The sequence below is a fragment of the Pseudophryne corroboree genome, unplaced genomic scaffold (assembly GCF_028390025.1).
Source record: "Pseudophryne corroboree isolate aPseCor3 unplaced genomic scaffold, aPseCor3.hap2 scaffold_195, whole genome shotgun sequence".
NCBI classification, from domain to species: Eukaryota; Metazoa; Chordata; class Amphibia; order Anura; family Myobatrachidae; genus Pseudophryne; species Pseudophryne corroboree.
The window spans coordinates 212,600-236,354 of NW_026968590.1; the positions used below are offsets into that span (position 1 = coordinate 212,600).

General features: G+C 47.0%; 27 non-coding genes across 27 annotated transcripts; 20 read left to right on the forward strand and 7 right to left on the reverse strand.

Moving 5' to 3' along the window:
* Window positions 1-3,476: 3,476 nt before the first annotated feature.
* Window positions 3,477-3,592, reverse strand: LOC135005039 (U5 spliceosomal RNA). Its single transcript, XR_010205731.1, has one exon. It is a non-coding gene; the product is annotated as a U5 spliceosomal RNA (small nuclear RNA).
* Window positions 3,593-3,867: 275 nt separating this feature from the next.
* On the reverse strand, window positions 3,868-3,983 carry LOC135005005 (U5 spliceosomal RNA). Its single transcript, XR_010205697.1, has one exon. It is a non-coding gene; the product is annotated as a U5 spliceosomal RNA (small nuclear RNA).
* Window positions 3,984-4,269: 286 nt separating this feature from the next.
* On the reverse strand, window positions 4,270-4,385 carry LOC135005028 (U5 spliceosomal RNA). The gene has a single exon (XR_010205720.1). It is a non-coding gene; the product is annotated as a U5 spliceosomal RNA (small nuclear RNA).
* A 270-nt stretch (window positions 4,386-4,655) lies between these two features.
* LOC135005024 (U5 spliceosomal RNA) lies at window positions 4,656-4,771 on the reverse strand. The gene has a single exon (XR_010205716.1). It is a non-coding gene; the product is annotated as a U5 spliceosomal RNA (small nuclear RNA).
* Window positions 4,772-4,915: 144 nt separating this feature from the next.
* On the forward strand, window positions 4,916-5,079 carry LOC135004727 (U1 spliceosomal RNA). Its single transcript, XR_010205455.1, has one exon. It is a non-coding gene; the product is annotated as a U1 spliceosomal RNA (small nuclear RNA).
* A 4,821-nt stretch (window positions 5,080-9,900) lies between these two features.
* LOC135005047 (U5 spliceosomal RNA) lies at window positions 9,901-10,013 on the reverse strand. The gene has a single exon (XR_010205739.1). It is a non-coding gene; the product is annotated as a U5 spliceosomal RNA (small nuclear RNA).
* A 286-nt stretch (window positions 10,014-10,299) lies between these two features.
* Window positions 10,300-10,416, reverse strand: LOC135005054 (U5 spliceosomal RNA). The gene has a single exon (XR_010205746.1). It is a non-coding gene; the product is annotated as a U5 spliceosomal RNA (small nuclear RNA).
* A 270-nt stretch (window positions 10,417-10,686) lies between these two features.
* On the reverse strand, window positions 10,687-10,802 carry LOC135005015 (U5 spliceosomal RNA). Its single transcript, XR_010205707.1, has one exon. It is a non-coding gene; the product is annotated as a U5 spliceosomal RNA (small nuclear RNA).
* Window positions 10,803-10,946: 144 nt separating this feature from the next.
* LOC135004660 (U1 spliceosomal RNA) lies at window positions 10,947-11,110 on the forward strand. Its single transcript, XR_010205390.1, has one exon. It is a non-coding gene; the product is annotated as a U1 spliceosomal RNA (small nuclear RNA).
* A 152-nt stretch (window positions 11,111-11,262) lies between these two features.
* On the forward strand, window positions 11,263-11,425 carry LOC135004961 (U1 spliceosomal RNA). Its single transcript, XR_010205666.1, has one exon. It is a non-coding gene; the product is annotated as a U1 spliceosomal RNA (small nuclear RNA).
* Window positions 11,426-12,099: 674 nt separating this feature from the next.
* On the forward strand, window positions 12,100-12,263 carry LOC135004738 (U1 spliceosomal RNA). The gene has a single exon (XR_010205466.1). It is a non-coding gene; the product is annotated as a U1 spliceosomal RNA (small nuclear RNA).
* Window positions 12,264-12,415: 152 nt separating this feature from the next.
* On the forward strand, window positions 12,416-12,578 carry LOC135004774 (U1 spliceosomal RNA). Its single transcript, XR_010205501.1, has one exon. It is a non-coding gene; the product is annotated as a U1 spliceosomal RNA (small nuclear RNA).
* Window positions 12,579-13,249: 671 nt separating this feature from the next.
* LOC135004639 (U1 spliceosomal RNA) lies at window positions 13,250-13,413 on the forward strand. The gene has a single exon (XR_010205371.1). It is a non-coding gene; the product is annotated as a U1 spliceosomal RNA (small nuclear RNA).
* Window positions 13,414-13,565: 152 nt separating this feature from the next.
* On the forward strand, window positions 13,566-13,728 carry LOC135004954 (U1 spliceosomal RNA). The gene has a single exon (XR_010205662.1). It is a non-coding gene; the product is annotated as a U1 spliceosomal RNA (small nuclear RNA).
* Window positions 13,729-14,402: 674 nt separating this feature from the next.
* LOC135004686 (U1 spliceosomal RNA) lies at window positions 14,403-14,565 on the forward strand. The gene has a single exon (XR_010205415.1). It is a non-coding gene; the product is annotated as a U1 spliceosomal RNA (small nuclear RNA).
* A 972-nt stretch (window positions 14,566-15,537) lies between these two features.
* Window positions 15,538-15,701, forward strand: LOC135004702 (U1 spliceosomal RNA). Its single transcript, XR_010205430.1, has one exon. It is a non-coding gene; the product is annotated as a U1 spliceosomal RNA (small nuclear RNA).
* A 152-nt stretch (window positions 15,702-15,853) lies between these two features.
* LOC135004775 (U1 spliceosomal RNA) lies at window positions 15,854-16,016 on the forward strand. Its single transcript, XR_010205502.1, has one exon. It is a non-coding gene; the product is annotated as a U1 spliceosomal RNA (small nuclear RNA).
* A 670-nt stretch (window positions 16,017-16,686) lies between these two features.
* LOC135004839 (U1 spliceosomal RNA) lies at window positions 16,687-16,851 on the forward strand. The gene has a single exon (XR_010205562.1). It is a non-coding gene; the product is annotated as a U1 spliceosomal RNA (small nuclear RNA).
* Window positions 16,852-17,000: 149 nt separating this feature from the next.
* On the forward strand, window positions 17,001-17,163 carry LOC135004820 (U1 spliceosomal RNA). Its single transcript, XR_010205543.1, has one exon. It is a non-coding gene; the product is annotated as a U1 spliceosomal RNA (small nuclear RNA).
* Window positions 17,164-17,837: 674 nt separating this feature from the next.
* Window positions 17,838-18,001, forward strand: LOC135004710 (U1 spliceosomal RNA). Its single transcript, XR_010205438.1, has one exon. It is a non-coding gene; the product is annotated as a U1 spliceosomal RNA (small nuclear RNA).
* Window positions 18,002-18,153: 152 nt separating this feature from the next.
* On the forward strand, window positions 18,154-18,316 carry LOC135004834 (U1 spliceosomal RNA). Its single transcript, XR_010205557.1, has one exon. It is a non-coding gene; the product is annotated as a U1 spliceosomal RNA (small nuclear RNA).
* Window positions 18,317-18,990: 674 nt separating this feature from the next.
* On the forward strand, window positions 18,991-19,154 carry LOC135004711 (U1 spliceosomal RNA). Its single transcript, XR_010205439.1, has one exon. It is a non-coding gene; the product is annotated as a U1 spliceosomal RNA (small nuclear RNA).
* Window positions 19,155-19,306: 152 nt separating this feature from the next.
* Window positions 19,307-19,469, forward strand: LOC135004835 (U1 spliceosomal RNA). The gene has a single exon (XR_010205558.1). It is a non-coding gene; the product is annotated as a U1 spliceosomal RNA (small nuclear RNA).
* Window positions 19,470-20,143: 674 nt separating this feature from the next.
* On the forward strand, window positions 20,144-20,307 carry LOC135004712 (U1 spliceosomal RNA). Its single transcript, XR_010205440.1, has one exon. It is a non-coding gene; the product is annotated as a U1 spliceosomal RNA (small nuclear RNA).
* A 152-nt stretch (window positions 20,308-20,459) lies between these two features.
* Window positions 20,460-20,622, forward strand: LOC135004795 (U1 spliceosomal RNA). Its single transcript, XR_010205519.1, has one exon. It is a non-coding gene; the product is annotated as a U1 spliceosomal RNA (small nuclear RNA).
* Window positions 20,623-21,296: 674 nt separating this feature from the next.
* On the forward strand, window positions 21,297-21,460 carry LOC135004757 (U1 spliceosomal RNA). Its single transcript, XR_010205485.1, has one exon. It is a non-coding gene; the product is annotated as a U1 spliceosomal RNA (small nuclear RNA).
* A 152-nt stretch (window positions 21,461-21,612) lies between these two features.
* On the forward strand, window positions 21,613-21,775 carry LOC135004939 (U1 spliceosomal RNA). Its single transcript, XR_010205649.1, has one exon. It is a non-coding gene; the product is annotated as a U1 spliceosomal RNA (small nuclear RNA).
* Window positions 21,776-23,755: the final 1,980 nt, after the last annotated feature.

The following is a 23,755-nucleotide window of genomic DNA, read 5'->3' on the forward strand; positions in this document are numbered from 1 at the left end:
GCACCACCTGTAGTTCGCATTGTGCGTTGGAAGGCACAAAGTAAGCAGACGGGCGGAGAAGTCAGGATAGTGCGCAAGGGCATCCTTTTCTCTTAGTCCGTAGAGGATGCTGGGGTCACATTAAGAACCATGGGGTATAGACGGGATCCGCAAGAGACATGGGCACTTTAAGACTTTCAAAGGGTGTGAACTGGCTCCTCCCTCTATGCCCCTCCTCCAGACTCCAGTTATAGGAACTGTGCCCAGGGAGACGGACATTTCGAGGAAAGGATTTATTGTTAAACTAAGGTGAGCATCTTACCAGCTCACACCTTAAGCATGCCGCAGAACGTGGCATTCAACAGAACACAAGCCAACGGCATGAACAATTGCAGCAAAAAGCTGACCAGAACCATAACATAACATGTGTATAACCACAAGTAATAACTGCAGACACAGTATGGACTGGGACGGGTGCCCAGCATCCTCTACGGACTAAGAGAAAAGGATTTACCAGTAGGTATTAAAATCCTATTTTCTCATACGACCTAGAGGATGCTGGGGTCACATTAAGAACCATGGGGTTATACCAAAGCTCTTGAACGGGTGGGAGAGTGCGTACGACTCTGCAGCACCGAATGACCCAACTTGAGGTTATCATCAGCCAAGGTATCAAACTTGTAAAACTTAGCAAAAGTGTTTACTAAATAGCTGCTCGGCAAAGTTGCAATGCCGAGACTCCCCGACCAGCTGCCCAGGATGAACCCACCTTTCTAGTAGAATGGGTCTTCACCTAATTCAGTAATGGCAATCCTGCCATGGAATGAGCATGCTGAATCTTACCACAGATCCAGCGCATAATGGTCTACATGGAAGCAGGACACCCAATCCTGTTGGGAGCATACAGGACAAACAGAGCCTCTGTTTTCCTAATCTGAACCGTTCTGGTGACATAAATTTTCAAAGTTCTGACCACAGCCAGAGACTTTGACTCAACGAAGGTGTCAGTGGCCAAAGGCACCATGTGGAAAGATGAACCACCTTCGGCAGAAATTGTTGACGTGTCCTCAATTCTGCTCTATCTTCATGAAAGATCAAATAAAGGCTCTTGTGATACTGCATGGTTTGTACTGTTTTCCATGTGCTCCCAGATCTTTCAAGCAAGTAGCATGGTCAAGAAAGTTCTGTTTGAAAAGAAACAACATTTACTGTCATTGTTATAGAATTTGGGAGAAAAAACAAGAAGAAATCTGCACTGTTGACGCACTGGACAGAATGAATGAATCATAAAATATAACCTTTATTAAGTATGTATTAAAATTGGATAAATATTAATATTATTATCCCAAACTGCAGTGAAACATAAATGTTAAAATCACAGAACTAACATACATGTGCATAAGAAGAATAAAGAGATGTGAAAAAAAGGTTTAAAAAGCGTGTCCGTGTGTGATTATTTTTGAAGGCACAACCCTGGCGGGGTTGTTTATATAGATATATATGTTGCTAATAATCACTTTCTAGCGTAATGTTATTAAATAGCTGTTAGTATCTATGTCGTCAGGTACCACTGGGTCGTATCCTATATACTCCCTTCACTCAATAGGGGTTACCTCCCGGGAAGCCATCCCCATTGGCGAATTTGTGGGGGTGATTGAGTATAACCGGTAAGCTAACCTCCAATTTGTGGGGTGCTTAGGTAGATGGGGATCACTTATTTCTCTGTGTCCCCTAAGACTATATTCCTAAATTCAATACCACAGGGGGATAGCTTTCTATATCGGATAAGGAATCACTTGATAGGGAAATCTCTATGGATCATGGAAAGATCATATTTATTAATATCCAAACTAAAAAAATGATGAATAGCTTTAATTTAGCTGTTTAGATATAGTTAATTGGCGAGATATACCAACAGGTGCGGTTGCCTTAAGGAATATGGCAATTCCAATATAAATAGCAGCCCTCCTTCATATAATCAGCCAGATCTTATTAAATCTGGTCCAGATATAGCCGTTCAGATATACTTAATTGACAACATATATCAATCGGTGGGGTTGCCTTAAGGAATATAGCAATTCCAATTCTCATATAAATAGCAACCTTCCTTCATATATTCAGCCAGATCTTATTTAATCTGATCTAGGCGTAGGCAATAATGCTTTCCTTAGAGGTATAGCCACCTCAATTCTTATTAAGAAGCAAAGTGTCTGTCATAATGGTTTATCCAATTCATCTAAGAAATAATATATTCCATGTGTCAGAGATTCATTACTCTCTATTTACACTGTTAAAGAGTTAATTCTTATTATGTTACAGTGTAATGAAATTATCATATAGGGAGATGTGGCAATTCCATGTGCTATATATATAATAACCCTTAGTGGTCCAGATTCCACAATGAGGAATTTTCTTATAAACCGCTGAAACACACAGCTGTTTGACTGACTTCCAAATATATCTATCTCACTTTGTAACAGTCTTATGATAGAGAAACTGTTACATATTCGGTCACTTAGTTATCTAAAGGTAAACAGACTCAGTGTGAGGGTAATATAATATATCAAATGCGCTGTCAATAATCGTGGTAACTGGTGTAATAATGTGGTATATTGAGTATGCTAGTAAGGCATATAACTGCTCTCCAGCCTTTAAGTGTTACCAATCAATTTGTTACACTGTAAAGGATTTATGGTGTCCTGTTAGGACATGCAGCTGCTAGGCTGACTCAAAGATTTATCCATTTGTAACAATTATGTAACAGTTATATACATGTTACTGGTATTACATAGAAATAGTATGACACAGGCCAGCAGTCCCATGTGTCTAGATTCCACAATAGGAGATTTTCTTTGTCTTATAAACTGCTGGAACACACAGCTGCTAGACTGACTTCAAATATATATATTACTTTGTAACAGTCTTATAGTAAAGAGACTGTTACACACTGTCATTTAGTTATCTCAAGGTTAGCAGATTCTGTGTGAGGATAGTGTTCTGTTAGAACATGCAGCTGCTAGGCTGACTCATAGAAAATGTATCCATTTGTAACAAATGACACATACAGCCTTAAATTAATATCTATAGCAGCCCATGTGACATCTCTACTCTTATCATAATTGTCTGGTTATTGCCAATCTGGACAGCAGGAGTGATATATATTCACTAGTCCCAATATCCCATCATATAAATATACCCACACTGATATACTTTCTTATCAAGAGTTATTAGTAGCTATCTGTATGCACTTTAGACATTGTAATTGCTAAGTGACATCATATCTAGTGTATTCCTTTCTTATAGCTCAGCTTCTATTCCCTATTAGTGGAGACTAACAGCTAACATCATAATCATATATTTTTGTTTTATAACATTTCACATGAGTCAAATACACGCGGACACGCCGTGCCCTACACATGTGTTTCACTGCATCTATGGCAACTTACATTAAAGCTAACAAGAAAGCACACTCGTTCTGTCTTTAAACTGATAAAAGAAACCCCAATAATATGGGGCATGCAAAAATTGAGATAAAACTCAGTTTTGCTCCTCTCCACGGAAATCTTTAATAAAAGGCGAAATATTTGTTAGTTCTGAAGAGAAACCAGAGCATGACCAAGATTCCACCTGTCGCCTGAGTGCCATGCCAGCAGTTCTCATTGAGCTCAAAGTGAGCACCCAATTTGAAAGAAAGAAAGCAGATTTCTCACCAGGCTTCCCCTAGCTATAAACATGGTTTGTACTCTTTTCCATGTGTTCCCAGATCTTTCAAGCAATTAGTATAGTCAAGAAAGTTCTGTTTGAAAAGAAACAAACATTTACTGTCATTTCTATGCAAATGAGCTTACATTAAAGCACACTCGTTCTATCTTTAAACAGATAAAATAAAACCCCAATAAGATGGGGCATGCAAAATTTGAGATAAAACTCAGTTTTGCTCCTCTCCACGGAAATCTTTAGTAAAAGGCGAAAGATTTGTTCGTTCTGAAGAGAAACCAGAGCATGACCAAGATTCCACCTGTCGCCTGAGTGCCATGCCAGCAGTCCTCATTCAGCTCAAAGTGAGCACCCAATTTGAAAGAAAGAAAGCAGATTTCTCACCAGGCTTCCCCTTGCTATAAGCATGGTTTGTACTCTTTTCCATGTGCTCCCAGATCTTTCAAGCAAGTAGCATGGTCAAGAAAGTTCTGTTTGAAAAGAAACAGACATTTACTATCATTGTTATACAAATAAACTTACATTAAAGCCAACAAGAAAGCACAACCGTTCTGTCTTTAAACTGATAAAAGAAACCCCAATAATATGGGGCATGCAAAAATTGAGATAAAACTCAGTTTTGCTCCTCTCCACGGAAATCTTTAATAAAAGGCGAAAGATTTGTTCATTCTGAAGAGAAACCAGAGCATGACCAAGATTCCACCTGTCGCCTGAGTGCCATGCCAGCAGTCCTCATTCAGATCAAAGTGAGCGCCCAATTTGAAAGAAAGCAGATTTCTCACCTGGCTTCTCCTTGCTATAAGCATGGTTTGTACTGTATTCCATGTGCTCCCAGATCTTTCAAGCAAGTAGCATGGTCAAGAAAGTTCTGTTTGAAAAGAAACAAACATTTACTGTAATTTCTATGCAAATGAGCTTTCATTAAAGCACACTCATTCTATCTTTAAACCGATAAAAGAAAATCCAAAAAGATGGGGCATGCAAAAATTGAGGTAAAACTCAGTTTTGCTCCTCTCCACGGAAATCTTTAGTAAAAGGCGAAAGATTTGTTCGTTCTGAAGAGAAACCAGAGCATGACCAAGATTTTCATCTGAAAATATGTGTTCTCCCTGCAGTTGTTGTCCCCAGATGAGAGTTCCCTTGTGCTGCCTCAGTTGAATCTCCTTTACTTGACAGAGATGTGCCTGAGCAGCGGCCCTCCCCAGCCCTATCCCAAATCATACTTATTTTGCATAGGAGATACCATGGTCATGAAGATTGTTCTCCCAGGGTGAGGTTCATTCATTGCATTCTGGGTATGCTGACCCCTGTGATTTCCCCAAATGTGGGAAACTCGACTGCATTATTTGTGGTAGTGGGGGACTGTGTTTGTGCTTTCCTCTGGTCAGCTCTGGTAAAAGTCAGATTTCTTTGTCTCAGATCTTCCTCTAGCCTTGTTCTTCTTTCGAGAGTTCCCTTGTGCTGCCTCAGTTGGATCTCCTTCACTTGACAGGGGGTGCCCGAGCAGCAATCCTCCACAGCTCTAGCCCAACTCCTACTTACCTGCCAGGTGAGATACTATGATCTTCACTGTTAGGGCAATCAGGATGTGGAATTCCCTGCCAGGGAAGGTGGTAATGGCGGACTCTGTAATTGGATTTAAAAAAGGAATGGATACATTTCTGAATGAAAAAGCTATCTAAGGTTATAATACTTAAAATATCAACATGGTTAATCCGGGGGTAACATGAGTTATAGTAGCTAACTAGTCATAAAACATTATTCAGCAAGTATGTAGAATCATCACAACTTAAAACAGGTTGAACACGATGGGCAATTTGCCTCTATTCAACCTCAAAAACTATGTTACTATATGTTACTATATTACTATGTTACTGTAGTATACAGAAAACCAAAATGCAATGAACAGTGATAGTGAGCACTGATGAGGATACTAGAACTGACACTGAGCAGCAAGATGCAGCACTGGACTATTAGTAATGTACTGTAGTATGCTGAGCACCACAATGCAGCACAAGACAATGAGCAGTGATACTGAGCACTGATGAGGATACTACTGAGAACTGACACTGAGCAGGAGAGACACACTACTAGTATTACTGAGCAGCAATAAGTAACCACTGATACTGAGCACTGATATTGAGATTTCCACTGAGAGAACATAGCCACGTCCATTCCGCTCTCTCTTCAAAGCACGAGTAAAAATGGCGGCAACAAGCAGCTCTTTATATGGAATCCGAATCTCGCGAGAATCCGACAGCGGGATGATGACATTTTCCCTTGTTCAGGTTTTCCGAGTCAGGCGGGAACAACCGAGCCTGCCTCGGACCAGTGTAAACAACGTGGAGTTCGTGGGGAATTCGGTTCTCGGAGAACTGAACCCGCTCCTCTCTACCTTATACCCATCAATTTTTTTATTTTCAATCTAAGCCCCTGCAGTTTTCTGTAAGCATCTGCTTCGCTATGATGATCAACAAGTCACAAGGGCAAACACTCAGGGCTTGAGGCGTAGATCTTAGGACCAGCTGCTACAAGCATGGCAGAGGTGTCACTATCACTGGTGACACCCAGAGAGGTGGCGAGGGAGATTGTAATGCAGTGCGCGCAGATAAGCAGCGCAATGGTAAAAAGAAGGCATGGTTTCATAGGTAGGGGCGTGGCCTGGTGGCCTGAATCTACATTTTGTTGCTCCGGGTGTCCCGGGGGTTGGGGGCTGCACCCGGGGACTAGTGTGTGAGCAGTGCTGGCTCCTGCACAGTGAAAGGGCATGGCCACCCAGCATGACGCCTCCCTTCTTGACCATGCTGTAATTGCAGTCGCACTGCAGTTCAGCGTGATCATAAAAAATGGTGTAGCCTCCTGCTGGTGCAGACTGTATGTGCGCGCAGGAAGCCGCCACCATTTTTGTGATCACAGCGGCTGAATGTGATGTCATACAGCCGCTGTGACCACGCCCCCTGTGTCTCCTCCGTTGCAGACCCCATTTTGAAGCCTTGCCCCCGCACCGCTCCATCCCTGACTTGGAAATGGAGTGTTGCTGACCCACCTATCCCCCCCCCGCCCCGATTGACAGGCAGAGGCGATCGCATTCTCTGCGGGGTGCCGCAGAAAATGCAGGCACATGCGTATGCTCTTAGCAATTTTTGCAGTTGGATCGCTTATTGTGATTGCAATCCAACCTGAATCAGGCCTTATTACCTATCACAATGCGCTGCGGGCAGTACAAAATTGGGTTAATATAGGAGAAAAACCCCCAGACCTGTGCTCCTTAACTGTACCTGGTGGCTAGTGGAGCGGCTGCCCAGTAATCAGTGTCCACGCCAGTGCGCACACGGTCCACCCCCTACGGCCACGCTCCCCTTCATCAGCGGCCTCGTGATCCGGAAGGGTGGTGTGTGTGTGACTGACCTTAGGATGAAACCGGACCCTCCGCTGCAGTGACCCAGCAACCAGGGCACGGGAGTATACAGCGCCGCTGGGAGTGATGAAGCTGCAGTAAAGATGTCTATTAGACCTAGCCTGCTGCAGCCCTTGTAGATTCTCATAAAACAAGTTCTTCTTTTCTTGTCAAAATTTATAGCTAAGAATAGGCTGCCTGAGGCAGGCCCCTGTTAAGTGGCCTGCTACTGAAGGCACCAACTACAAACTGAGCTCCCTGTTCATGGAAGCGGGGTTATAGAGGAGAATGCACTGAGCATCTTGGGAACAGTCAAAAGCTTTGAGCCGGTTGGTGCCTCAGATCAAGATCCTACTCTACACCCCAATGTGAATCCTTGTGGAGTCCAGTGTACCCCACAGAAGAAATTAATGTGTCACACCCATTGGCAGCAACCTTAGAATAGCTGCTGACGGGCACAATTGAGAAAGGAAGGGGGGGGGGGGGACATTTGAATCCAGCACATAAATGCAATTCAAATATGTAATTTGTACCTTCCTATTTTAAAATATAATGGATGAACCTCACCCTGTGATAACAATCTTCATGATCAAGAGATCTCATATGCAAAATAAGTATGAGTTGGGATAGGGCTGGGGAGGGTGGCTGCTCGGGCAGCCCCTCCCCCGTCAAGTTAAGGAGATTCAACTGAGGAAGCACAAGGGAACTCTCGTCTGGGGACAACAACTGCAGGGAGACCACATCTTTTCAGATGAACATGGGAGGGCGGAAGGCTGCCTAATACTGAAGCACCATCAAATATCAAACCATATGCAACATCTAGTACAAGCCTTCCTGGGGGAAGGTCTGCAGCAGACGGATTTGCATACAGTGATGTTATTCAAGCAGTGGGCCAAAGTTGGCTGGAACCCTCATCTGCATATGAAAAGAGAAAAGGGGCGTGCAGGGCATGGCGGCCTTTTGCAGTGCTTGGATGACCCCTAGTTCTCATTAAACACCCCCACCCTCCTTTGGTGTGGGGCTCATGTTGGCCATGCCCCATCCCCTGAAGCATTCAAGCTGATTTCTTGCAGCAGCTGGGCACTGTAACAGCTCCAGAGCTGTTCTGTAAGGCAAGTAAAAGGGTGTGGGCCCTGCAGCACCACCTGTAGTTTGCATTGTGCGTTGGAAGGCACAAAGTAAGCAGACGGGAGGAGAAGTCAGGATAGTGCGCAAGGGCATCCTTTTCTCTTAGTCCGTAGAGGATGCTGGGGTCACATTAAGAACCATGGGGTATAGACGGGATCCGCAAGAGACATGGGCACTTTAAGACTATCAAAGGGTGTGAACTGGCTCCTCCCTCTATGCCCCTCCTCCAGACTCCAGTTATAGGAACTGTGCCCATGGAGACGGACATTTCGAGGAAAGGATTTATTGTTAAACTAAGGTGAGCATCTTACCAGCTCACACCTTAAGCATGCCGCAGAACGTGGCATTCAACAGAACACAAGCCAACGGCATGAACAATTGCAGCAAAAAGCTGACCAGAACCATAACACAACATGTGTATAACCACAAGTAATAACTGCAGACACAGTATGGACTGGGACGGGTGCCCAGCATCCTCTACAGACTAAGAGAAAAGGATTTACCGGTAGGTATTAAAATCCTATTTTCTCATACGACCTAGAGGATGCTGGGGTCACATTAAGAACCATGGGGTTATACCAAAGCTCTTGAACGGGTGGAAGAGTGCGTACGACTCTGCAGCACCGAATGACCCAACTTGAAGTTATCATCGGCCAAGGTATCAAACTTGTAAAACTTAGCAAAAGTGTTTACTAAATAGCTGCTCGGCAAAGTTGCAATGCCGAGACTCCCCGACCAGCTGCCCAGGATGAACCCACCTTTCTAGTAGAATGGGTCTTCACCTAATTCAGTAACGGCAATCCTGCCATGGAATGAGCATGCTGAATCTTACCACAGATCCAGCGCATAATGGTCTACATGGAAGCAGGACACCCAATCCTGTTGGGAGCATACAGGACAAACAGAGCCTCTGTTTTCCTAATCTGAACCGTTCTGGTGACATAAATTTTCAAAGTTCTGACCACAGCCAGAGACTTTGACTCAACGAAGGTGTCAGTGGCCAAAGGCACCATGTGGAAAGATGAACCACCTTCGGCAGAAATTGTTGACGTGTCCTCAATTCTGCTCTATCTTCATGAAAGATCAAATAAAGGCTCTTGTGATACTGCATGGTTTGTACTGTTTTCCATGTGCTCCCAGATCTTTCAAGCAAGTAGCATGGTCAAGAAAGTTCTGTTTGAAAAGAAACAAACATTTACTGTCATTGTTATGCAAATAAACTTACATTAAAGCTAACAAGAAAGCAAACTCGTTCTGTCTTTAAACTGATAAAAGAAACCCCAATAATATGGGCATACCTCCCAACTTTGTCGGCTCGCAAAGAGGGACACACGCGCGGCGAAGTCGCGCGCGCTCCCAAAAAGGGTGTGGCCTAAGTAAAAGGGGGCGTGGCTTCGCGGGAGGACCCGCGATCGCGAGTCACGCCCCCGTTTTCGGCACTGAGCGGGCATGCCCAGCGCTCTGTGAGCCGCTGGCATGCCACCTCTCCCTCTGACTTCAGTGAATAGACGCTGTGCGCATGCGCACAGCGTCTATTCACCGCTGCTCTGCTAAGCAGGGCAGCGACAGACAGAGCCTCCCAATTGTCCTCTCCACCGCGGGACACTGCGGCCCGCAGGTGGGACAGCGGGACAGTCCCCAAAAAACGGGACTGTCCCGCGAAAATCGGGACAGTTGGGAGGTATGATATGGGGCATGCAAAAATTGAGATAAAACTCAGTTTTGCTCCTCTCCACGGAAATCTTTAGTAAAAGGCGAAAGATTTGTTCGTTCTGAAGAGAAACCAGAGCATGACCAAGATTCCACCTGTCGCCTGAGTGCCATGCCAGCAGTCCTCATTCAGCTCAAAGTGAGCACCCAATTTGAAAGAAAGAAAGCAGATTTCTCACCAGGCTTCCCCTTGCTATAAACATGGTTTGTACTCTTTTCCATGTGCTCCCAGATCTTTCAAGCAATTAGAATGGTCAAGAAAGTTCTGCTTGAAAAGAAACAGACATTTATTGTCATTGTTATGCAAATAAACTTACATTAAAGCTAACAAGAAAGCACACTCGTTCTGTCTTTAAACTGATAAAAGAAACCCCAATAATATGGGGCATGCAAAAATTGAGATAAAATTCAGTTTTGCTCCTCTCCACGGATAATCTTTAATAAAAGGCGAAAGATTTGTTCGTTCTGAAGAGAAACCAGAGCATGACCAAGATTCCACCTGTCGCCTGAGTGCTGTGCCAGCAGTCCTCATTCAGATCAAAGTGAGCGCCCAATTTGAAAGAAAGCAGATTTCTCACCTGGCTTCTCCTTGCTATAAGCATGGTTTGTACTGTATTCCATGTGCTCCCAGATCTTTAAAGCAAGTAGCATGGTCAAGAAAGTTCTGTTTGAACATAAATAAACATTTACTGTCATTTCTATGCAAATGAGCTTACATTAAAGCACACTCATTCTATCTTTAAACCGGTAAAAGAAACCCCAAAAAGATGGGGCATGCAAAAATTGAGATAAAACTCGGTTTTGCTCCTCTCCACGGAAATCTTTAGTAAGAGGCGAAAGATTTGTTCGTTCTGAAGAGAAACCAGAGCATGACCAAGATTTTTATATGAAAATATGTGTTCTCCCTGCAGTTGTTGTCCCCAGATGAGAGTTCCCTTGTGCTGCCTCAGCTGAATCTCCTTTACTTGACAGAGATGTGCCTGAGCAGCGGCCCTCCCCAGCCCTATCCCAAATCATACTTATTTTGCATAGGCGATACCATGGTCATGAAGATTGTTCTCCCAGGGTGAGGTTCATTCATTGCATTCTGGGTATGCTGACCCCTGTGATTTCCCCAAATGTGGGAAACTCGACTGCATTATTTGTGGTAGTGGGGGACTGTGTTTGTGCTTTCCTCTGGTCAGCTCTGGTAAAAGTCAGATTTATTTGTCTCAGATCTTCCTCTAGCCTTGTTCTTCTTTCGAGAGTTCCCTTGTGCTGCCTCAGTTGGATCTCTTTCACTTGACAGGGGGGTGCCCGAGTAGCGACCCTCCCCAGCTCTAGCCCAACTCCTACTTACCTGCCAGGTGAGATACTATGATCATGAAGGTGCTTCTCCCAGGGCAAGGCTCACCCATTGCACTCTGGGAGTGGTGCCCCTGCGATTTCCCCAAATGTGGGAAGCTTGACTGCATAATTTGTGTTTCCCCTGGTCGGCTCTCGTATAATTCAGATCTCTTTGTCTCAGGTCTCTCTCCAGCCTAGTTTGCTGTCTGTTTCCACTTCTTTTTTCATGAGCCCCTCCCTTTTATACCCTTGTGCACTATCCTGACTTCTCCTCTTGTCTGCTTACTTTGTGCCTTCCAATGCACAATGCAAACTACTGGTAGTGCTGCAGGGCCCACACCCTTTTACTTGCCGTACAGAGCAGCTCTGGAGCTGTTACAGTGCCCAGCTGCTGCAAGAAATCAGCTTGAATGCTTCAGGGGCTGGGGCATAGCCAACATGAGCCCCACACCGAAGGAGGGTGGAGGTGTTTAATGCGAACTAGGGGTCATCCAAGCGCCGCAAAAGGCCGCTATGCCCTGCACGCCCCTTTTCTCTTTTCATATGCAGACGAGGGTTGAAGCCAACTTTGACCCACTGCTTGGATGACATCACCGTATGCAAATCCATCTGCTGCAGGCCTTCCCCCAGGAATGCTTGCACTAGTTGTTGCATTTGGTTTGTTGTTTGGGGGTGCTTCATTATTAGGCAGCCTTCTGCCCTCCCATGTTCATCTGAAAATATGTGTTCTCCCTGCAGTTGTTGTCCCCAGATGAGAGTTCCCTTGTGCTGCCTCAGTTGAATCTCCTTTACTTGACAGAGATGTGCCTGAGCAGCGGCCCTCCCCAGCCCTATCCCAAATCATACTTATTTTGCATAGGAGATACCATGGTCATGAAGATTGTTCTCCCAGGGTGAGGTTCATTCATTGCATTCTGGGTATGCTGACCCCTGTGATTTCCCCAAATGTGGGAAACTCGACTGCATTATTTGTGGTAGTGGGGGACTGTGTTTGTGCTTTCCTCTGGTCAGCTCTGGTAAAAGTCAGATTTATTTGTCTCAGATCTTCCTCTAGCCTTGTTCTTCTTTCGAGAGTTCCCTTGTGCTGCCTCAGTTGAATCTCCTTCACTTGACAGGGGGGTACCCGAGCAGCGACCCTCCCCAGCTCTAGCCCAACTTCTACTTACCTGGCAGGTGAGATACTATGATCATGTAGGTGCTTCTCCCAGGGCAAGGCTCACCCATTGCACTCTGGGTGTGCTGCTCCTGCGATTTCCCCAAATGTGGGAAACTTGACTGCATAATTTGTGTTTCCCCTGGTCGGCTCTCGTATAATTCAGATCTCTTTGTCTCAGGTCTCTCTCCAGCCTAGTTTGCTGTCTGTTTCAACTTCTCTTTTCTTGAGCCGCTCCCTTCTATGCCCTTGCGCACTATCCTGACTTCTCCCGTCTGCTTACTTTGTGCCTTCCAATGCACAATGCAAACTACAGGTAGTGCTGCAGGGCCCACACCCTTTTACTTGCCGTTCAGAGCAGCTCTGGAGCTGTTACAGTGCCCAGCTGCTGCAAGAAATCAGCTTGAATGCTTCAGGGGCTGGGGCATAGCCAACATGAGCCCCACACCGAAGGAGGGTGGAGGTGTTTAATGCGAACTAGGGGTCATCCAAGCGCCGCAAAAGGCCGCCATGCCCTGCACGCCCCTTTTCTCTTTTCATATGCAGACGAGGGTTGAAGCCAACTTTGACCCACTGCTTGGATGACATCACCATATGCAAATCCATCTGCTGCAGGCCTTCCCCCAGGAATGCTTGTACTAGTTGTTGCATTTGGTTTGTTGTTTGGGGGTGCTTCAGTATTAGGCTGCCTTCTGCCCTCCCATGTTTATCTGAAAATATGTGTTCTCCCTGCAGTTGTTGTCCCCAGATGAGAGTTCCCTTGTGCTGCCTCAGTTGAATCTCCTTTACTTGACAGAGATGTGCCTGAGCAGCGGCCCTCCCCAGCCCTATCCCAAATCATACTTATTTTGCATAGGCGATACCATGGTCATGAAGATTGTTCTCCCAGGGTGAGGTTCATTCATTGCATTCTGGGTATGCTGACCCCTGTGATTTCCCCAAATGTGGGAAACTCAACTGCATTATTTGTGGTAGTGGGGGACTGTGTTTGTGCTTTCCTCTGGACAGCTCTGGTAAAAGTCAGATTTATTTGTCTCAGATCTTCCTCTAGCCTTGTTCTTCTTTCGAGAGTTCCCTTGTGCTGCCTCAGTTGGATCTCTTTCACTTGACAGGGGGGTGCCCGAGCAGCGACCCTCCCCAGCTCTAGCCCAACTCCTACTTACTTGCCAGGTGAGATACTATGATCATGAAGGTGCTTCTCCCAGGGCAAGGCTCACCCATTGCACTCTGGGTGTGGTGCCCCTGCGATTTCCCCAAATGTGGGAAGCTTGACTGCATAATTTGTGTTTCCCCTGGTCGGCTCTCGTATAATTCAGATCTCTTTGTCTCAGGTCTCTCTCCAGCCTAGTTTGCTGTCTGTTTCCACTTCTTTTTTCATGAGCCCCTCCCTTTTATACCCTTGTGCACTATCCTGACTTCTCCTCCTGTCTGCTTACTTTGTGCCTTCCAATGCACAATGCAAACTACAGGTAGTGCTGTAGGGCCCACACCCTTTTACTTGCCGTACAGAGCAGCTCTGGAGCTGTTACAGTGCCCAGCTACTGCAAGAAATCAGCTCGAATGCTTTAGGGGCTGGGGCACAGCCAACATGAGCCCCACACCGAAGGAGGGTGGAGGTGTTTAATGTGAACTAGGGGTCATCCAAGCGCCGCAAAAGGCCGCCATGCCCTGCACTCCCCTTTTCTCTTTTCATATGCAGACGAGGGTTGAAGCCAACTTTGACCCACTGCTTGGATGACATCACCGTATGCAAATCCATCTGCTGCAGGCCTTCCCCCAGGAATGCTTGCACTAGTTGTTGCATTTGGTTTGTTGTTTGGGGGTGCTTCAGTATTAGGCAGCCTTCTGCCCTCCCATGTTCATCTGAAAATATGTGTTCTCCCTGCAGTTGTTGTCCCCAGATGAGAGTTCCCTTGTGCTGCCTCAGTTGAATCTCCTTTACTTGACAGAGATGTGCCTGAGCAGCGGCCCTCCCCAGCCCTATCCCAAATCATACTTATTTTGCATAGGAGATACCATGGTCATGAAGATTGTTCTCCCAGGGTGAGGTTCATTCATTGCATTCTGGGTATGCTGACCCCTGTGATTTCCAAAATGTGGGAAACTCGACTGCATTATTTGTGGTAGTGGGGGACTGTGTTTGTGCTTTCCTCTGGTCAGCTCTGGTAAAAGTCAGATTTATTTGTCTCAGATCTTCCTCTAGCCTTGTTCTTTTTTCGAGAGTTTCCTTGTGCTGCCTCAGTTGGATCTCTTTCACTTGACAGAGGGGTGCCCGAGCAGCGACCCTCCCCAGCTCTAGCCCAACTCCTACTTACCTGCCAGGTGAGATACTATGATCATGAAGGTGCTTCTCCCAGGGCAAGGCTCACCCATTGCACTCTGATTTCCCCAAATGTGGGAAGCTTGACTGCATAATTTGTGTTTCCCCTGGTCGGCTCTCGTATAATTCAGATCTCTTTGTCTCAGGTCTCTCTCCAGCCTAGTTTGCTGTCTGTTTCCACTTCTTTTTTCATGAGCCCCTCCCTTTTATACCCTTGTGCACTATCCTGACTTCTCCTCCTGTCTGCTTACTTTGTGCCTTCCAATGCACAATGCAAACTACAGGTAGTGCTGCAGGGCCCACACCCTTTTACTTGCCGTACAGAGCAGCTCTGGAGCTGTTACAGTGCCCAGCTGCTGCAAGAAATCAGCTTGAATGCTTCAGGGGCTGGGGCATAGCCAACATGAGCCCCACACCGAAGGAGGGTGGAGGTGTTTAATGCGAACTAGGGGTCATCCAAGCGCCGCAAAAGGCCGCCATGCCCTGCACGCCCCTTTTCTCTTTTCATATGCAGACGAGGGTTGAAGCCAACTTTGACCCACTGCTTGGATGACATCACCGTATGCAAATCCATCTGCTGCAAGCCTTCCCCCAGGAATGCTTGCACTAGTTGTTGCATTTGGTTTGTTGTTTGGGGGTGCTTCAGTATTAGGCAGCCTTCTGCCCTCCCATGTTCATCTGAAAATATGTGTTCTCCCTGCAGTTGTTGTCCCCAGATGAGAGTTCCCTTGTGCTGCCTCAGTTGAATCTCCTTTACTTGACAGAGATGTGCCTGAGCAGCGGCCCTCCCCAGCCCTATCCCAAATCATACTTATTTTGCATAGGAGATACCATGGTCATGAAGATTGTTCTCCCACGGTGAGGTTCATTCATTGCATTCTGGGTATGCTGACCCCTGTGATTTCCCCAAATGTGGGAAACTCGACTGCTTTATTTGTGGTAGTGGGGGACTGTGTTTGTGCTTTCCTCTGGTCAGCTCTGGTAAAAGTCAGATTTCTTTGTCTCAGATCTTCCTTTAGCCTTGTTCTTCTTTCGAGAGTTCCCTTGTGCTGCCTCAGTTGGATCTCCTTCACTTGACAGGGGGGTACCCGAGCAGCGACCCTCCCCAGCTCTAGCCCAACTTCTACTTACCTGGCAGGTGAGATACTATGATCATGTAGGTGCTTCTCCCAGGGCAAGGCTCACCCATTGCACTCTGGGTGTGCTGCTCCTGCGATTTCCCCAAATGTGGGAAACTTGACTGCATAATTTGTGTTTCCCCTGGTCGGCTCTCGTATAATTCAGATCTCTTTGTCTCAGGTCTCTCTCCAGCCTAGTTTGCTGTCTGTTTCAACTTCTCTTTTCTTGAGCCGCTCCCTTCTATGCCCTTGCGCACTATCCTGACTTCTCCCGTCTGCTTACTTTGTGCCTTCCAATGCACAATGCAAACTACAGGTAGTGCTGCAGGGCCCACACCCTTTTACTTGCCGTTCAGAGCAGCTCTGGAGCTGTTACAGTGCCCAGCTGCTGCAATAAATCAGCTTGAATGCTTCAGGGGATGGGGCATGGCCAACATGAGCCCCACACCAAAGGAGGGTGGGGTGTTTAATGCGAACTAGGGGTCATCCAAGCACCGCAAAAGGCCGCCATGCCCTGCACGCCCCTTTTCTCTTTTCATATGCAGATGAGGGTTGAAGCCAACTTTGACCCACTGCTTGGATGACATCACCGTATGCAAATCCGTCTTCTGCAGAACTTCCCCCAGGAATGCTTGCACTAGTTGTTGCATTTGGTTTGTTGTTTGGGGGTGCTTCAGTATTAGGCAGCCTTCTGCCCTCCCATGTTCATCTGAAAATATGTGTTCTCCCTGCAGTTGTTGTCCCCAGATGAGAGTTCCCTTGTGCTGCCTCAGTTGAATCTCCTTTACTTGACAGAGATGTGCATGAGCAGCGGCCCTCCCCAGCCCTATCCCAAATCATACTTATTTTGCATAGGAGATACCATGGTCATGAAGATTACTCTCCCAGGGTGAGGTTCATTCATTGCATTCTGGGTATGCTGACCCCTGTGATTTCCCCAAATGTGGGAAACGCGACTGCTTTATTTGTTGGTAGTGGGGGACTGTGTTTGTGTTTTCCTCTGATCTCTGGTAAAAGTCAGATTTCTTTGTTTCAGATCTTCCTCTAGCCTTGTTCTTCTTTCGAGAGTTTCCTTGTGCTGCCTCAGTTGGATCTCCTTCACTTGACAGGGGGGTGCCCGAGCAGCGACCCTCCCCAGCTCTAGCCCAACTCCTACTTACCTGCCAGGTGAGATACTATGATCATGAAGGTGCTTCTCCCAGGGCAAGGCTCACCCATTGCACTCTGGGTGTGCTGCCCCTGCGATTTCCCCAAATGTGGGAAACTTGACTGCATAATTTGTGTTTCCCCTGGTCAGGTCTCGTATAATTCAGATCTCTTTGTCTCAGGTCTCTCTCCAGCCTAGTTTGCTGTCTGTTTCCACTTCTCTTTTCTTGAGCCGCTCCCTTCTATGCCCTTGCGCACTATCCTGACTTCTCCTCCTTTCTGCTTACTTTGTGCCTTCCAACGCACAATGCGAACTACAGGTAGTGCTGCAGGGCCCACACCCTTTTACTTGCCTTAACGAGCAGCTCTGGAGCTGTTACAGTGCCCAGCTGCTGCAAGAAATCAGCTTGAATGCTTCAGGGGCTGGGGCATAGCCAACATGAGCCCTACACCGAAGGAGGGTGGAGGTGTTTAATGCAAACTAGGGGTCAGCCAAGTGCCGCAAAAGGCCACCATGCCCTGCACGCCCCTTTTCTCTTTTCATATGCAGACGAGGGTTGAAGCCAACTTTGACCCACTGCTTGGATGACATCACCATATGCAAATCTATCTGCTGCAGGCCTTCCCCCAGGAATGCTTGCACTAGTTGTTGCATTTGGTTTGTTGTTTGGGGGTGCTTCAGTATTAGGCAGCCTTCTGCCCTCCCATGTTCATCTGAAAATATGTGTTCTCCCTGCAGTTGTTGTCCCCAGATGAGAGTTCCCTTGTGCTGCCTCAGTTGAATCTCCTTTACTTGACAGAGATGTGCCTGAGCAGCGGCCCTCCCCAGCCATATCCCAAATCATACTTATTTTGCATAGGAGATACCATTGTTATGAAGATTGTTCTCCCAGGGTGCGGTTCATTCATTGCACTCTGGGTATGCTGACCCCTGTGATTTCCCCAAATGTGGGAAACTCGACTGCATTATTTGTGGTAGTGGTGGACTGTGTTTGTGCTTTCCTCTGGTCAGCTCTGGTAAAAGTCAGATTTCTTTGTCTCAGATCTTCCTCTAGCCTTGTTCTTCTTTCGAGAGTTCCTTTGTGCTGCCTCAGTTGGATCTCCTTCACTTGACAGGGGGGTGCCCGAGCAGCGACCCTCCCCAGCTCTAGCCCAACTCCTACTTACCTGCCAGGTGAGATACTATGATCATGAAGGTGCTTCTCCCAGGGCAAGGCTCACCCATTGCACTCTGGGTGTGCTGCTCCTGCGATTTCCCCAAATGTGGGAAACTTGACTGCATAATTTGTGTTTCCCCTGGTCAGGTCTCGTATAATTCAGATCTCTTTGTCTCAGGTCTCTCTCCAGCCTAGTTTGCTGTCTGTTTCCACTTCTCTTTTCTTCAGCAGCTCCCTTCTATGCCCTTGCGCACTATCCTGACTTCTCCTCCTTTCTGCTTACTTTGTGCCTTCCAACGCACAATGCGAACTACAGGTAGTGCTGCAGGGCCCACAACCTTTTACTTGCCTTACAGAGCAGCTCTGGAGCTGTTACAGTGCCCAGCTGCTGCAAGAAATCAGCTTGAATGCTTCAGGGGCTGGGGCATAGCCAACATGAGCCCCACACCGAAGGAGGGTGGAGGTGTTTAATGCAAACTAGGGGTCAGCCAAGTGCCGCAAAAGGCCACCATGCCCTGCACGCCCCTTTTCTCTTTTCATATGCAGACGAGGGTTGAAGCCAACTTTGACCCACTGCTTGGATGACATCACCATATGCAAATCTATCTGCTGCAGGCCTTCCCCCAGGAATGCTTGCACTAGTTGTTGCATTTGGTTTGTTGTTTGGGGGTGCTTCAGTATTAGGCAGCCTTCTGCCCTCCCATGTTCATCTGAAAATATGTGTTCTCCCTGCAGTTGTTGTCCCCAGATGAGAGTTCCCTTGTGCTGCCTCAGTTGAATCTCCTTTACTTGACAGAGATGTGCCTGAGCAGCGGCCCTCCCCAGCCATATCCCAAATCATACTTATTTTGCATAGGAGATACCATTGTTATGAAGATTGTTCTCCCAGGGTGCGGTTCATTCATTGCACTCTGGGTATGCTGACCCCTGTGATTTCCCCAAATGTGGGAAACTCGACTGCATTATTTGTGGTAGTGGTGGACTGTGTTTGTGCTTTCCTCTGGTCAGCTCTGGTAAAAGTCAGATTTCTTTGTCTCAGATCTTCCTCTAGCCTTGTTCTTCTTTCGAGAGTTCCTTTGTGCTGCCTCAGTTGGATCTCCTTCACTTGACAGGGGGGTGTCCGAGCAGCGACCCTCCCCAGCTCTAGCCCAACTCCTACTTACCTGCCAGGTGAGATACTATGATCATGAAGGTGCTTCTCCCAGGGCAAGGCTCACCCATTGCACTCTGGGTGTGCTGCTCCTGCGATTTCCCCAAATGTGGGAAACTTGACTGCATAATTTGTGTTTCCCCTGGTCAGGTCTCGTATAATTCAGATCTCTTTGTCTCAGGTCTCTCTCCAGCCTAGTTTGCTGTCTGTTTCCACTTCTCTTTTCTTCAGCAGCTCCCTTCTATGCCCTTGCGCACTATCCTGACTTCTCCTCCTTTCTGCTTACTTTGTGCCTTCCAACGCACAATGCGAACTACAGGTAGTGCTGCAGGGCCCACAACCTTTTACTTGCCTTACAGAGCAGCTCTGGAGCTGTTACAGTGCCCAGCTGCTGCAAGAAATCAGCTTGAATGCTTCAGGGGCTGGGGCATAGCCAACATGAGCCCCACACCGAAGGAGGGTGGAGGTGTTTAATGCAAACTAGGGGTCAGCCAAGTGCCGCAAAAGGCCACCATGCCCTGCACGCCCCTTTTCTCTTTTCATATGCAGACGAGGGTTGAAGCCAACTTTGACCCACTGCTTGGATGACATCACCATATGCAAATCTATCTGCTGCAGGCCTTCCCCCAGGAATGCTTGCACTAGTTGTTGCATTTGGTTTGTTGTTTGGGGGTGCTTCAGTATTAGGCAGCCTTCTGCCCTCCCATGTTCATCTGAAAATATGTGTTCTCCCTGCAGTTGTTGTCCCCAGATGAGAGTTCCCTTGTGCTGCCTCAGTTGAATCTCCTTTACTTGACAGAGATGTGCCTGAGCAGCGGCCCTCCCCAGCCATATCCCAAATCATACTTATTTTGCATAGGAGATACCATTGTTATGAAGATTGTTCTCCCAGGGTGCGGTTCATTCATTGCACTCTGGGTATGCTGACCCCTGTGATTTCCCCAAATGTGGGAAACTCGACTGCATTATTTGTGGTAGTGGTGGACTGTGTTTGTGCTTTCCTCTGGTCAGCTCTGGTAAAAGTCAGATTTCTTTGTCTCAGATCTTCCTCTAGCCTTGTTCTTCTTTCGAGAGTTCCTTTGTGCTGCCTCAGTTGGATCTCCTTCACTTGACAGGGGGGTGTCCGAGCAGCGACCCTCCCCAGCTCTAGCCCAACTCCTACTTACCTGCCAGGTGAGATACTATGATCATGAAGGTGCTTCTCCCAGGGCAAGGCTCACCCATTGCACTCTGGGTGTGCTGCCCCTGCAATTTCCCCAAATGTGGGAAACTTGACTGCATAATTTGTGTTTCCCCTGGTCGGCTCTCGTATAATTCAGATCTCTTTGTCTCAGGTCTCTCTCCAGCCTAGTTTGCTGTCTGTTTCCACTTCTCTTTTCTTGAGCCCCTCCCTTCTATACCCTTGTGCACTATCCTGACTTCTCCTCCCGTCTGCTTACTTTGTGCCTTCCAACGCACAATGCGAACTACAGGTAGTGCTGCAGGGCCCACACCCTTTTACTTGCCTTACAGAGCAGCTCTGGAGCTGTTACAGTGCCCAGCTGCTGCAAGAAATCAGCTTGAATGCTTCATGGGATGGGGCATGGCCAACATGAGCCCCACACCAAAGGAGGGTGGGGGTGTTTAATGCGATCTAGGGGTCATCCAAGCAGCGCAAAAGGCCGCCATGCCCTGCACGCCCCTTTTCTCTTTTCATATGCAGATGAGGGTTGAAGCCAACTTTGACCCACTGCTTGGATAACATCACCATATGCAAATCCATCTGCTGCAGGCCTTCCCCCAGGAATGCTTGCACTAGTTGTTGCATTTGGTTTGTTGTTTGGGGGTGCTTCAGTATTAGGCAGCCTTCTGCCCTCCCATGTTCATCTGAAAATATGTGTTCTCCCTGCAGTTGTTGTCCCCAGATGAGAGTTCCCTTGTGCTGCCTCAGTTGAATTAACTTTACTTGACAGAGATGTGCCTGAGCAGCGGCCCTCCCCAGCCCTATCCCAAATCATACTTATTTTGCATAGGAGACACCATGGTCATGAAGATTGTTCACCCAGGGTGAGGTTCATTCATTGCATTCTGGGTATGCTGACCCCTGTGATTTCCCCAAATGTGGGAAACTCGCCTGCATTATTTGTGGTAGTGGGGGACTGTGTTTGTGTTTTCCGCTGGTCAGCTCTGGTAAAAGTCAGATTTCTTTGTCTCAGATCTTCCTCTAGCCTTGTTCTTCTTTCGAGAGTTCCCTTGTGCTGCCTCAGTTGGATCTCCTTCACTTTACAGGGGGGTACCCGAGCAGCGACCCTCCCCAGCTCTAGCCCAACTCCTACTTACCTGCCAGGTGAGATACTATGATCTTGAAGGTGCTTCTCCCAGGGCAAGGCTCACCCATTGCACTCTGGCTGTGCTGCCCCTGCGATTTCCCCAAATGTGGGAAACTTGACTGCATAATTTGTGTTTCCCCTGGTCGGCTCTCGTATAATTCAGATCTCTTTGTCTCAGGTCTCTCTCCAGCCTAGTTTGCTGTCTGTTTCCACTTCTCTTTTCTTGAGCCGCTCCCTTCTATGCCCTTGCGCACTATCCTGACTTCTCCCGTCTGATTACTTTGTGCCTTCCAACGCACAATGCGAACTACAGGTAGTGCTGCAGGGCCCACACCCTTTTATTTGCCTTACAGAGCAGCTCTGGAGCTGTTACAGTGCCCAGCTGCTGCAAGAAATCAGCTTGAATGCTTCAGGGGCTGGGGCATAGTCAACATGAGCCCCACACCGAAGGAGGGTGGAGGTGTTTAATGCGAACTAGGGGTCATCCAAGCGCCGCAAAAGGCCGCCATGCCCTGCATAACCCTTTTCTCTTTTCATATGCAGATGAGGGTTCCAGCCAACTTTGGCCCACTGCTTGGATGACATCACCGTATGCAAATTCGTCTCCTGCAGACCTTCCCCCAGGAATGCTTGTACTAGTTATTGCATATGGTTTGATATTTGATGGTGCTTCAGTATTAGGCAGCCTTCCGCCCTCCCATGTTCATCTGAAAAGATGTGGTCTCCCTGCAGTTGTTGTCCCCAGACGAGAGTTCCCTTGTGCTTCCTCAGTTGAATCTCCTTAACTTGACGGGGGAGGGGCTGCCCGAGCAGCCACCCTCCCCAGCCCTATCCCAACTCATACTTATTTTGCATATGAGATCTCTATATCATGAAGATTGTTCTCACAGGGTGAGGTTCATCCATTATATTTTAAAATAGGAAGGTTCAAATTACATATTTGAATTGCATCTATGTGCTGGATTCAAATGTCCCCCCCCCCTTCCTTTCTCAATTGTGCCCGTCAGCAGCTATTCTAAGGTTGCTGCCAATGGGTGTGACACATTAATTTCTTCTGTGGGGTACACTGGACTCCACAAGGATTCACATTGGGGTGTAGAGTAGGATCTTGATCTGAGGCACCAACCGGCTCAAAGCTTTTGACTGTTCCCAAGATGCTCAGCGCATTCTCCTCTATAACCCCGCTTCCATGAACAGGGAGCTCAGTTTGTAGTTGTTGCCTTCAGTAGCAGGCCACTTAACAGGGGCCTGCCTCAAGCAGCCTATTCTTAGCTATTAATTTTGACAAGAAAAGAAGAACTTTTTTTATGAGAATCTACAAGGGCTGCAGCAGGCTAGGTCTAATAGACATCTTTACTGCAGCTTCATCACTCCCAGCGGCACTGTATACTCCCGTGCCCTGGTTGCTGGGTCACTGCAGCGGAGGCTCCGGTTTCTTCCTAAGGTCAGTCACACACAATGTAACACCCCGGTATAACAAGTGTGTAAACTATGTGGAACAGGTCAGGGATACCTTGATGGACTATTCCTCCTTCAGCAGCAGCTCTTCTCTATTCCTGGCAGAGAGGCAAGGTTTCCCCAGACACAAAGAAAGGCAGGCAGGGCTTTGTATGAAAGAATAAATGGTTTACCACATAACTCAGAAAAGGAACTGATTACAGTAGGGAAGGGAAAGATTTGATTCAAGCAACTTAAACACAGACACCATATACACTTTAAGTCATTACACAAATGGTAATATAACTAAATCTGAGATTAATACTATGTTGCTTAGTAATAGAAATCAACTTATGCAGACAATATTTAAGTCCCAGATAACATTGGTGTCACTGCAGGGAGTCTCTATGTGCACGTTGGGGCCCGGTTATGTTGTTACATAGTTATATGCAGCTATTGTCTCCTTTAGCTGTGAACAAAATATTGTAGCTCTGTGTAGTAAAGATGATTGTTTAAAACAAACTGGAGCTGCTTCCCATGTAAATCGCTGCATAGGTATAGTAAATATAGGATAATGTCCTTTGCAGTGGAGTAGGTTTCAGTATAAATATGGATTTATCTCACCCAGTCAATAGATGTTTCTGAGGCAGTTTCCCCTCAGATGTAGGCCAGTCAGCATTGGTATAAAGGCTTTATACTCTCCTGTCT